Source organism: Aulonocara stuartgranti (assembly GCF_965226115.1).
Source record: "Aulonocara stuartgranti genome assembly, chromosome: 13".
NCBI classification, from domain to species: domain Eukaryota; kingdom Metazoa; phylum Chordata; class Actinopteri; order Cichliformes; family Cichlidae; genus Aulonocara; species Aulonocara stuartgranti.
Genome location: NC_138949.1, coordinates 11541402 through 11553670, shown reverse-complemented (window position 1 = coordinate 11553670; position 12269 = coordinate 11541402). Strand labels below are relative to the sequence as shown.

The window sequence follows — 12269 nt, the reverse complement described above, 5'->3', positions numbered from 1 at the left end:
ATCCAGACCTTAGTTGAACCAACAGAAGACGAACAAGTAGGAAAGATTTAAAAGAAGAAAAAAAAAGGAGGTCAGACAGCACAGAGTAAACTATACTCTCACCCACTCACCCTTCACCCAGCCTGACAATGCACTGTGGGAAATGCCCACATTTACTAATGCCCAGTCAGTGCCGCAGGTGCACAGGTTTTAGGAGTAAAGAAGCTATTGGAAAGGGGGGGAAAAAGACCAGAAAGCGCCCACCAAAGTATCTGCAGGAATCTAACCCCTGGCATAAGTGCAGCTTCAAAAGAAGTCTCTTTATGCTCTGTCTGCATTTTGATCTATATAAAACTCAAGTAAAAATCCTTTCACCTGTTTCCCTTCTGGATCAAGTGGACTAGATGGGAAGCTTTTCAAAGAGGAAGTTGCTTCATACCAGAATCAGACTTTTATACTTCCACAGCATCCTAAAATTGAACGGCTTTCCACAGACACAAGACGGAAAACGGCTGGAATACAAGTGGCAGTAGAGACATTTTCCGAGCTGAGCCGAATCTGATAATCTGCTTCTGTGGCTGCTGCTCTAACCCGAGGTGACGGTCCTCCAGCAGTTACCGAGCCACACCTCATCTGTCAACAGCTATGCTCTCACAATGTACAATTAAACAAAAGATAGCAGTTTGCTTCGCTGTGGAGTTTGCGGTTTGGGCCGGTGGTTATTTGTAGCCTTAGTCTTATCAGGGAGGCGGCTTACATGAACATGAACACGCAGTCCGTTTTCCTACACCAGCGCGCCCTGAAGCCTGCTCTGCTTTGTGCTGGCTGTAGCTCCATCTGGAATGTGCTGGCTACAGATGAGTCTGAGGCTCAGGGGTCAACCACGATGTGACTATTTCACTTGGTTGAGGGAACAGTGAGTATTTATCTTACAGAAACTACAAAAAAAAAAAAAAAAGGGAATTCTTTTCATTTCCTGCACACTTTCAAATCCCGTAATATCTACCATATGCTCCACTATAGACAAAGAAAAAGGCTCCGCCAGAGCAAAGTGGCCTAAATAATTGTGAGTCTGTAGAGTGAACTTTGGCTAAGGGGTAAATACAAAGACAACACAATTACAGCTAACATAAATGGAGTCTTAACACTTTGGAATTACCAGCATTTGACTCTTACAGTGTAGCCTGATTTTCATCTCAGTCACAATTAAAGATAAAAATAGCGACACTAACAACACCCAAGCTTTTTAATGTCAGCACGTCAAGTAACCGCTTACAACCTGGCTGGAAATTTTTTAATAAGTCTTCTCTAAGGAGATGACAAAGAATCAAGAGCTAAAAAGTTTTGGTAGTTACAAATTTGGCTTTCTCTCTTACTCGTGGTTAAAAACCAAACACCTGTAACTCACTTTAAAAGAAATGAAGCTGAGGGGAGGTTGGGTGATGAACAATACAAAGACATAGAGAGTAAAAGTAAATCAAGACGTGAATGGTTTAAATAATTAAAAAATTAAAAATTAAAAAAATAAAAAGGCTCAATAGAGAGTTTGCAGAAATATACAATGCAAGAGTCAAAAAAAACAAAAACAAACCATGACTGCGCATTGATTTCTTTCATATAAACATGGCTTCAAAGTCACTGTCTGCATTGCAAAGTTATAAAGCATGTTTTAAATTGATGTACGTTAAGAGCCTCTAAAACAATCACTTAGTGTTTTTATATGCTGTAGGCTCATTAAACATCAAAACACATCCTCTTAAAGCACTTCAAAAGCTCTGAAGCTTGGTTGCAACTAAGCTGACAGTTCAACCCTCAAGTAATTTGTCATATTTCCAGTGCAAGTATAAAATACCCCATATGAATTTGCTGCATGGCTTTAAATTCCACTGCCAAGTACTGCATTACGGATGACAGCCATTGATAAAATTACCACTGCAGCACTAGAATGATGACCTTTACATGCCAAGATTAACATAATTACTAACAGCAATCCATCAAGGAGTAGCTTAAGCGCATCACATCGACAAGGTGTGGAGCTGAGCTATGCGTCAAAGCTATGTTCTGGAAAAGAGCCCCAGTTGCTCGGACTAAAGCTCATATAGAAGGAGCACAATAATCATGGTGCTGGCTATAAGCAGTGCAGGAGAGGCAAGCCTCCTCTTGGTTCTGCTTGAAAATGGGAGTCTCCTACCCAGTCGCTCTGCCAGCTGGCCGTCTGCCCAGCGCCTGCCGGGCAGCACACTGCCATTGTCCTTTAGTTGTTTCAGGGTGATCTGAGAATTAAAATAGACAGGACAACAGATTCTCCCTGTTTATTCGCATGGAAACAAAGAACAAGAACTGCAGGAAAGTGACAGAAAGCTCACAATGCACCAATTAAAAGATTAAAGCAATGTTGCAAACTTGGCTACGGACAAAGACAAAGAGTCCCCCGTTCTCTCCTCTGTTGCAATACTAAAGAATACTGACTAATATGACTAATTGAATGCAGTGTTATTGGAAATCTGACTAGCAGCGCATTCACAAAGCACTTATTTAAAGGTCATTCAAAATTATCAGCGTCACAGTCACACTCCTAACATGCATGCAAAGTTTTAGATGTCACTTCCTGAATCCATTAGGTCTCACAGACTGAAGCTCCTGAATGTTCCCAACAGAAGGAGACCGTGTTTGTTCTTGGCTGCTCTGGTGGAGCCCCATGAACAGAGACCTCTGTGCTGTGGCCCTTCTCCAAAAGGGACCATCTGTCCCCCGCAAACTGGGCCTAACCACAGCGGCCCTCTCTGCTATGGGGCGACAGAAAGGGACATGCAGGGTTGATGTGGCCCAGCAAGTCTCCAGAATAAACCACCACCTATTTCCATCAGCACACATCATCCCCCACCCCGCCACTTCCCAGCAGCCTGCTGCTTTCTTAGCTACAGCCATACCAATGGCAGCCTGTTCAGAAAAGTACACTCTCTCTGGGAGAGGAGAAGAAAAACGGTGAGAGGAGAACTCTCAGTTTGCAAAAGGAAAGTGTTCAGCTCGAAAGTAGGTAAGTAGGTGTTTGACGCAGTTAAGACAGAGTCAACACACTGACGCAAACACATTCACACGCATCAGCTGGGCAGCAGCACTTATGCAGCCTGACAGCAGGGCGACCTCAGCACACCTTTCCCTCCTTGTACTCAGTGCAGCAGCTTTTTATTTCCTTTTCAAAGTTTCTTCCTCACCGTCAGCCCGGTGCTGCTGACAGAATTTTGGTGTAAGAGAGATAATTTGGACTTCAGGGCAGCAGCTGCAATCTCTGCTGCTGACACAAAACCATGTTCAGTCAATCAGTGGATGTGAATGAAAGACAGGAGCAAGCACGGATATACAGATGAATCACTCAGTCACCTCACAAGAACTGTCTGAAACACAGAAAGGCCGTACTCCACTTTTTATGAAGCTGATGCTGCATATAAATGCGGCTCAAACAAAAGTTCATGTTAACTAACGTGCATTATTTAGCCTTTACACCATTTTCCTGTGTGAGGCCATTAAATGAAAAAGCAACAGTAGATAAATAGTTGCCATGCTTACCTGATTAATAGAGTCCTTTTTCATCAGAGCCATAAATTCTAAGAACAGAGACCTGTGAGCTACTGTGGTAATGAGCTCACTGTGGAGATGCTATCCAAGTGCATTAAATCCATCAGCCACTTGTTGAGCACAAGCCACCCAAAAGCACACAAAGAAAGAGAGGAACCCGACACACTCCACGGCAGAAAGCCTCGAAAAATAAACTGCAGCACCTTCCTTTTGCTCCTTTACTAACAGCTAGCTTGGAAAGAAAAATGGAGAAAGGTATAAAGAAGAGAAGGAGAGAGTAAAATCAGGACAAGTCTGGCAGCTATTTGGAGTCAATTTAGTGAAATGCATACAGCTGCCCCTTAATGCACACAGCCCTCCCCCCTGTGACAAAGCCACCAACAACTGAATGAGGCTGCAGCATTAGCATATGTAAGGGAAAGTAGGTGGCTGTGTTGGCTAAGAGTTGGGGTGGGGAGCAATGCTGAGTGTTGGTGTTGGTGGTTGGGGGCAGGGAACGGACCGTGACATTCAGAGCTTCTCGGGCTGACAGGAAGGACAAGAATGGAGGGGAAAAAAGAAGAAAAGAAAAATTGGGGGGGTTAGCTATTGTTCCCAGAAAAAGATCCCCAGATCAAGCCTGTGACCTTCCAAGTTCCTCATGATGGCTGACATTTGGAGTGATGGGAGATGCAGGAATCCACTTATCCATTCTCTCTTATGAACTACAGCTTGGTACAAAGGTCTGTCTGGCAGACAGAGCTAGCAGCAACCACGACCACCTTAAACACAGAGATAAGCGGAGAAAGGCCCAGGAGGAGGCATGGTTTTTTTCTTTTTTCTCCCCCAAAAATGATAATCCCTCTATCCACATGCCATATGCTAAGCACTGCATACTTTTTCCCATCAGCAGCAGAGACTGCAGCAACCAGACACGAGGGGAGGCAGGGAGGGGTGAGGTTATGATGGTCTTCAGAGCAAGAAAGGAAGAGAAATGTATGAAAACAGAACTCTGCAGGACACCCCTCTCTGGTGTTTTGAAGCAAACAGCTGTGGTTTTAAGGTTTACACACTCTCCCGTGCACAAACACACACACACCAACCAACAAAGATTAACTTATGTGCTGCTTCATATCATCTCATAAAAGTTGCACAGTGAACACTACAGATGATCACTTCTCTGTGCCTGCCAAGTTGGTAGTCCATTTAAAAAAAAGTTTCATATGGCACTGTAATTTTCACTTTCGACATTAGGCTGCCATTAAGTGTTTGTTGATGAGAGTCACCCGTGGTCAGCTTGCTGTGTCAAGGCTCTAATATGGATTTAGTGAAGGAGGCTGGTTGGAAATCTGTAAAGGAGCGGCTGAAATATGGGTGTGGAGAGCAATAACTGTGACCTACACCACTGAGGACAGTACTGCTGCAGAAGAGTGGCTTAAAAACTGAACTTGTGCCTTTTTAGTAACTACAACCGACTATTTGTAAATATGTTTATGTAACTGAAACTATTATTTCTCAAAAAGTCAGCCTTCCCGAGACACAGGAAGGCTACAGAAAGAGCATATAATGTTACATAATTAAGCTTCAGGGGATTTAATTGAAAGGACCCAAACATAGTGACAACTCTAGCCACTTCCTGATAACGGCTTTGCTCAGTTTATGGTTGGAGGTAGGAACGTGTTAATAGCAGGAAATGACAGACTTTAATCAAGTTGAATGAATGGCAGCGGGTACAAGTCTTTGTGCCACAGTCTTCCTTTGATCCAGCCTCTGCAGGCAGGTTCTCAGCTTTGATTTGAGTTGAGGGGAAGGAAAGAGTTTTATTTGAAGAGTGGGAAGCCCACAGGAGGTAACACTTAAGAGTTCTTGTCACTGCATCCCAGCAAACAGACAAACTATTCATCAGCCTACACACATGTGCAAGCAGGGCCTGTGGAGAAACGCACAATCCCACAAACGCTGCTCGTTTGCACACTGACGGACGCGTTTGATGGGTAATTTACATAGTGAAGGTAGTCATTACACAAGCGGATACGCATGCAGAACAGCATACATTCACAAAACACTAAAATAACATATTTTCTAAGCTCATGTTTCAAACACTCCAGAAAGAATTTGGACTCATTTAAGGAAATATACTGAAAATTGGGGTCTAAGCTAGTGGCCATCTGGTCCATTCTGAATGAGCTGAAATATAACGAAATAATGTAGTTTTAGTGGCAGAAGAGACACTAATTCCTGTAGAAAATTGCAATCTGGTCGAAACTGTTGATTTCCTGAGTTAATCTCATAAACTTTTTCAACTCTTTATGTAGATTTAAAGACAAGCGAAGCATTCTTCCACTTGTAGCTAATAACTTAATATATTGCACACCTAATGAAGTTTTAAAGGAAATAATTTTGCTAGCTTTTTCTCCAGAGAAGCTAAGAAAAAAAGGTGTTTTCCAGGTGTTACCACAGTGGTTGGAGCTGCACATTTGATTTGAAACAAAACATCCGATTTATTAGGGCGAACACTTGGAACACACCAGCTTGTGTATCCCTGAGACTGGGCTTGTGTTTCCTTCTGGTCTCAGACAGGGCATCTACACCATGTATGCCACTTTACATAAAAGAAAGTGAATAAAAGCCAACTAAAAAATAAAATAAAATTTAAATAAAATAAAACAGCCCAGACTATATCATACCTATGGCAGAGCAAGGGTAGGATTTGTTTTGTTAAGCTAGGCGTGGTTAAAAATAAACAAAAAAGGTTGGGCTAAATAAAGCTGTCTATACAGCAGCAGCACTAACAACTTAATATCAACCCTTTTCATCATATTGATGTCAAAAGCTTTGGAGCGTTCATAAAACGACTCGATGGATAAAAATACTAATTCGACACTGAGATTATTTGTGTCTGTGAAGCCTTTTGATTCTCAGCAACCTTGAGTGTGACTCGTGTCATTCCACAGCCAACTTGCAGCTTTCCTCAGCATGGCCGTGAGGAACCCATTGAGCCTTGCTATATAATTACAGTAAACAAGTTAACAAAGGGGTTTGCCTGATTGCTTCCACCAGGGAACATTTAATAACCCATAGAGAATCAAAGGTACCTGTATCTGCTGAGATTGAGCCTCTTTTCATGAGCGTGTGACGATAGCCAGGCATGTGATACACTTGCTTCTCAGTATTTTTAGTCTGGCTGATAACAGCAGGCTGTGGGAGCACAAGTTTCTCTTTTAGTTATGTACAGAGGGTACTGTAAGGAAAATGGCCAGTTTCCCCTGCTGAGAGGAAGGCAGGAATAGCAGCTGGCTGGCAACAGTCAGACACATCATCTCTTGAATGTCACTACTCCCCTACCATCTCCCCGCCTCCTCTCCTTTCCCTCTCTCCACCTTCTCTCAGTTTATTCTGTATCTGTTGTCCAAATTCACCAAAGAGCCAGAGGCTGCGCTGCCGCCTCCACCATCCATAACACTCCATCTATACAACAGGGGAAGACAGCGAAAGAGAAGGGGGTAGTGGGCACATGAGGTGAGCGGGTGGAGAGTAAACAGCAGCTCTGCATCCCTCTATGTTGTTGCTAGGCAACTTTTTCTGCACATGACAGCCTTGAGTGACAGCAGACCTCCCTTCTGAACAAAGATGGAAACTTGAGGGAGGGAAAGGAGAAAGGAGGAGAGAGGGGCACAGAGATCAGCGGTGAGTCAGAGAATTCAGGGAAACACGCATTATTGCTTCAGGCAGTTTGAGGCAAAACAAACACAAATGAAACACAAAGAGAAAATCAAATCAAATCAAATCACTTTTTATTGTCACATCACATGTGCAGGCACACTGGCACAGCACATGCGAGTGAAATTCTTGTGTGCGAGCCCCACAAGCAACAGAGATGTGCAAACACAACAACACAAACGAGCAAAATACAAGAATGGCCAACCTGAAACTAATAAATATATGTACAATATATAATAGTGTATGCATTTCTGGATGTGTATACTAAATATTTTCCTACGTGTGTGTGTGTGTGTGTGTGTGTGTGTGTGTACACATTTTTACAAATTAAATAGTAAAAAAATAAAATAAAATAATAATAATAATAAAATATATAAAATATACAGAGTTGAATATGTGCAAAACAAGTGGCATTTATATACAGTGTGGAGTGCATAATGTTGAAATAGTCTATAAAAAGAGGGGAACCAAAAAGATGCCAGATGTGCAAGAGAATATCAATGTAGCTGTGATGGTTTCAAAGCTCTCAAACAGTTGTAAGATGATTAACAGAAGAGGTAAATAAAAAATACACTAAAACGCTATTTTTTTTTTTTTCAAAATAACTAGACAACTTTGCCATTTGGATGTCTAAATGATTGAAATACATCGCTAGATGGTCAATACTATAAGCTGTATATAAAATATGGACGCAGTTGCCATGGCGTCATCTCTGGTTTGTGAAGACCCAATTTGAAGCATCGAATTTCACCTTATGGCTTTAACCACATTTAAACAAGACGGTCGAGTGCTAGCACTTGTAGTGTAGTGTAGTTGGGGTGGTTGTAGCTCAGGTGGCAGAGCAGGTCAGCCACTAATCAGAAGGTCGGTGGTTCGATCCCAAGCTGCCTCCTGGCTGCATGCCAAATATCCTTGGGCAAGATACTAACCCTGTGTTTGCCTACTGGTGGTGGTCAGAGGGCCCGGTGGCGCCTGTGTCCGGCAGCTGTGGCTACAATGTAGCTTGCTATCGCCAGTGGGTGAATGACTGAATGTAGTGTAAAGCGCTTTGGGGTCCTTAAGGACTAGAAAAGCGCTATACAAATACAGGCCATTTACCAGTTGTGGTTATTAGCTTGTAGCTTGTAGAATGCATCTTGTTAGCCAAGCTAGCTAGCTTGGTTAAAAGAGGACAACTAGAACTTCACTTACACACACAGACTTCTTTTGTCTGCTAGTATGATCAGCCACACAGCCATCCATCTTCTTGTCAGATAACTGGATTCAAATGCTCCAAACAACAAGACAAAGGTCCAGTTCAGTGACTCAAATTAGCCTAGCAGACAGCTAGCTGTGCAACCCCCCCGTTCCTTTGACTTCCCCGTCACTCAAAATGGCCACAACTTTAATAATCAACATTAAATTTGCCTTTTAAACTTTTTAAAAGGATGAGTCAGACAACAACACACCCCTCTACATGTTGTCATGAGGAGGGAAATGCTCAGTTCAGCTGTAAATTGAGTGGTCGAGTGGTTGTTCAGGGAACTTTTGTTTTCAGCCTCTTAGGCAGTCCTTACAGCCCAATACATGGGAGACAACAAATAATGCTTCATTTAAAATCTGAGCACCACATTTCCCAAATCATTTGCTTTGCAACCGTATCTCTGTTTATACCAGATGAAGAAGACTTCATTCCCTGCTGCTATAGTCACACTGCTGAGCAAACCCATAGATTAATTTTTGAACAGTACAACATTGCCACTGGCTTGCTGAACATATCTTATCTGAGCAAGTTGTTTTCATTTTTTGCACACAGTATATCATTACCAATAAACATATGACTGGGATCTCCTGAGGCGAGCACCCATCCTAACTTTAGTTTGGTAAAAAAAATTGGCCAACACCAGTGGTTCAGGTTCAGTGCATTTTGTGTGCAGCACAGATGACGTCCTTCATCCATAAGGGACATAATAAGGGTTTGTGACGAGTGCAGTGGTTAAAATTAGCAGGTGAATGATAATCACTGGCCAGAGAGCTGCTTTTCATTGGAAGTTTGGCAGGGGAAAGAGTGCAGATGCCAAATCAGAGGTGCTGCGCTACGGACGTGTGCAGAGGCATTAAAGTAGCAAAGGAAAGCTGACACTGGCAACTTTGCCCTGTTAACGATATGGTTTCCAGTGTTTTTAAAGGACCGCAGAAGATGCCAGATGCCTGCTTCACAGCTGGCTAGAGAAGTTGGGTGTACGCTACAAACAAAACAACTGGTACAGCAAAAGCTAAGTGATCATATGAATCCAGATGCTGGAAATGTCGTAGGTGCTGAAAATGAAAGTCTACTACCAACGAGATTGGAAGGAAAGAAACATGTAAGATAATCTAACTACAACACTAAGAAATAAAAGATTAACTTTTTTTTTTATAAAAGTGAAGTCTGTGGCCATCTGGAGCATATGTTCCAGCAGAACAACTTCCTTCTGTAATTAATGAAGTTATCCAAAGGGAACAGGCTGATTAAGTGAGAACTCTGCTTATTCTCAACAGGCAGTGTTTCCAGGGCTCAGAGAGAAATGGCTCTGATAGAATTCCTGAGGACGAGGCGGCCCTAGTTTGTCATGCAGCTGGCATCTCTTTTATGGAGTCGCTTTCAAAGCTTTTCCCCCTACAAGTGGCACCAAAAACATCTGTTCCCAGGACAGCCACCCACATGAGAGTTTGCCCTGCGCTAGCAGGATGGCCTGTAGATGCAGGCAACAACCGACATGCAAATCTACATGTAAAACCCCAGACAGCAACATTGCGACAGTTAAGACAATAATATGCAAAGAGTCACAAAGGGGAAGGGAAAGATAAAGAGACAGGACAAATAAGAATGGGCAGAGTGGGCATGGGAAATAATGACTGTATCAAAAAGTAAAAAATAACTTGAAAAAGCAAGAATGAAAGAAGGCAGAGAGACCCTTAATAACAAAAGATGATAGGTAATAGTGAAAGGGGAGCACAATAGCTTGTAATTCAGAGTCAGTATCTCCTGGCTGTGTAGTGGTACTTCAAATCTCAGGCAGAAGACCAATTTGACCTCCATCCTGTTCAAAGCAGTCCTGTTAGTGGAGGGGCCTGGTAATGTCTGATGAAGCAGCAGTAGCACAGCTATATTAAGCCTGCAAAGACCAGGGTGTACGAGGTGCACTCTGCGAGTGCTCGGAGCTGTGTAAAACACTCGGTATCATTAAAAGCAGTGTGTTTAGGTACTGTCCACAGCCCTGTAAAGAGACTGCAAGTGGGGGGAGGATGGATAGAAGGAGGAGATGGGAAATGGTCCGAGTTATTTCCATTCCCTCAGCCCGTTTATGGAAACATTATGGGAGCAAGGTTCAGTTCTCACGGAGGAGGAAAAGATTTGGAGAGTGAGCGGGTAAGAGCGAGAGACATGAGAAAAGTGAAGGAGTGAGTGAAAGCGAGGGAAAGGAGGAGGGACTGTAGAAATGCTGCTTTTAACCATTTTCTCTGGAAAAGACCTCGCTCTGTGTGTGTCCTGCATTGTGCAGTTCTCCCTCTGGCAAAGGCCACAAAAGCCTCCATTTATCTCTCCTGAGCATCTAGCCTTATTGAGAAAAGGCCCTGAAAGGCAGGCAGCCATCACATGTGCCAGGGTGACATGGCTTTTCCCTTGTTAACACTTTAGTCTTGCACCCAGAGTGCACCCAACACAATTTCCACCAGAGTGAGAGATTACTCCTGCCGACAAACGGGGGAGGAAGAAAAGAAGTAGTACATCTGTTCTATATATTTGCATTTCTTTGGTTGAGATCACAATGCACCACTTGACTCTGTGGAAAGCGAACATTCCCAGTCAGGCATGAGAAACCCACCCTATCAATGAGGCCTTTTTCCACCCTTTGGTTTCTTTAACCGGGTAACGGCACATCACAAGGAGCAGCTCGCACAATCTGTCAACTCGGAGGCAGACGGGGCCAGTTTATTCGCGATTCGCTCTCATCGCTTTCCATTTACTCAGAGTTCTCGGGAGCAAGAAAGGAGAGCAAGAGCAATTTTAGGACATTGCAATGTGTGCTATTCAGCAATCTCCAGCTCTAATTGCAGAGGGAGAGGAATTTTGTACATCTCCAGCATTGAGGCACAACAGCTGCAGCTGGCATGGCATGTGGTGGGTGTGTTTAAGGGAGGTGTGGTGGCTACAAGTGTATCAAAAAAAAAAAAATAACAAACAGAAAAAAGCCACCCACACGCTCACACCTTTGCATAAATTTGCAAAAATGCATCTTTGTCGCATCATGCCTCTGCACTTTTTGTCTTTAATACTGTGCACACCTTACCATACTCGAGGGAAATTACTTTGCTCTAAATCTGTTACGCTCTTTTCTGCCGCCCGTCAGCACCACGCTTGATCTCACTGATTTAGACGGGAGTCAGCTGCCGTAAACAATTACTGCCTAGATGTCGTATACGTTAACTAACCAGTGAAACCAGCAGGTCAGATCCACGCATGTCTGACTTTTATAAAATGTCATCACTTCATCATCTTATCCTATTAGACATGTGAGAGCGCTTTTGTCACAATCAGTAAATGAACTCTTGACTTATGGGCAAAAACATTTTTATTTTAAAACAGCGAAGCATCACAAAATCCCCTCAGGCTTTATTGTGTTCTCAAGAAAGGATGTGCATGAGGTCACAGACACCTTGATCTTTCACCAAACCTAATCAGTCCTTCCTTTAGTCTGAGTGATGAAAAACGCACTCCAGCGCATATCTACATATCGTTTTTGCAAGCCATCATCAACCTCTACTAATTGTCTGGATTTATATGTTCACATATCTTATAAAACGTTAAAAACAAAAAGTGTGGAGAGGAGGTTGGGAAATTATTGCTTTTGCTTTATTCGGCTTCCACACAGTCTGCTTTTTTTTTTTTTTTTTTTGAATGGTAAATGAAGAAAAGTGTCCAAGGAGATGAAAACAGATGAATTAATTCCTCCTACCAGGAGCCTGGTTTACTGATAGGACCTGACGTGTGG

The 12269-nt window shown here is 42.9% G+C and overlaps 1 protein-coding gene across 5 annotated transcripts in view; it reads right to left on the bottom strand.

Annotated features, from left to right (window-relative positions):
* The window catches only part of LOC309720535 (signal-induced proliferation-associated 1-like protein 2), a 79353-nt gene that overhangs the window by 57918 nt on the left and 9166 nt on the right, over positions 1 to 12269 (bottom strand). The window contains exon 1 of one of the 5 annotated variants that reach the window (XM_082557547.1): positions 3547 to 3906. The exons of the other annotated variants lie outside the window; for them this stretch is intronic. The gene's annotated coding sequence lies outside the window, so the exon portion shown is untranslated. Of the gene's footprint in view, positions 1 to 3546; positions 3907 to 12269 lie in introns of those variants that run through there. 5 annotated transcript variants of the gene reach the window in all.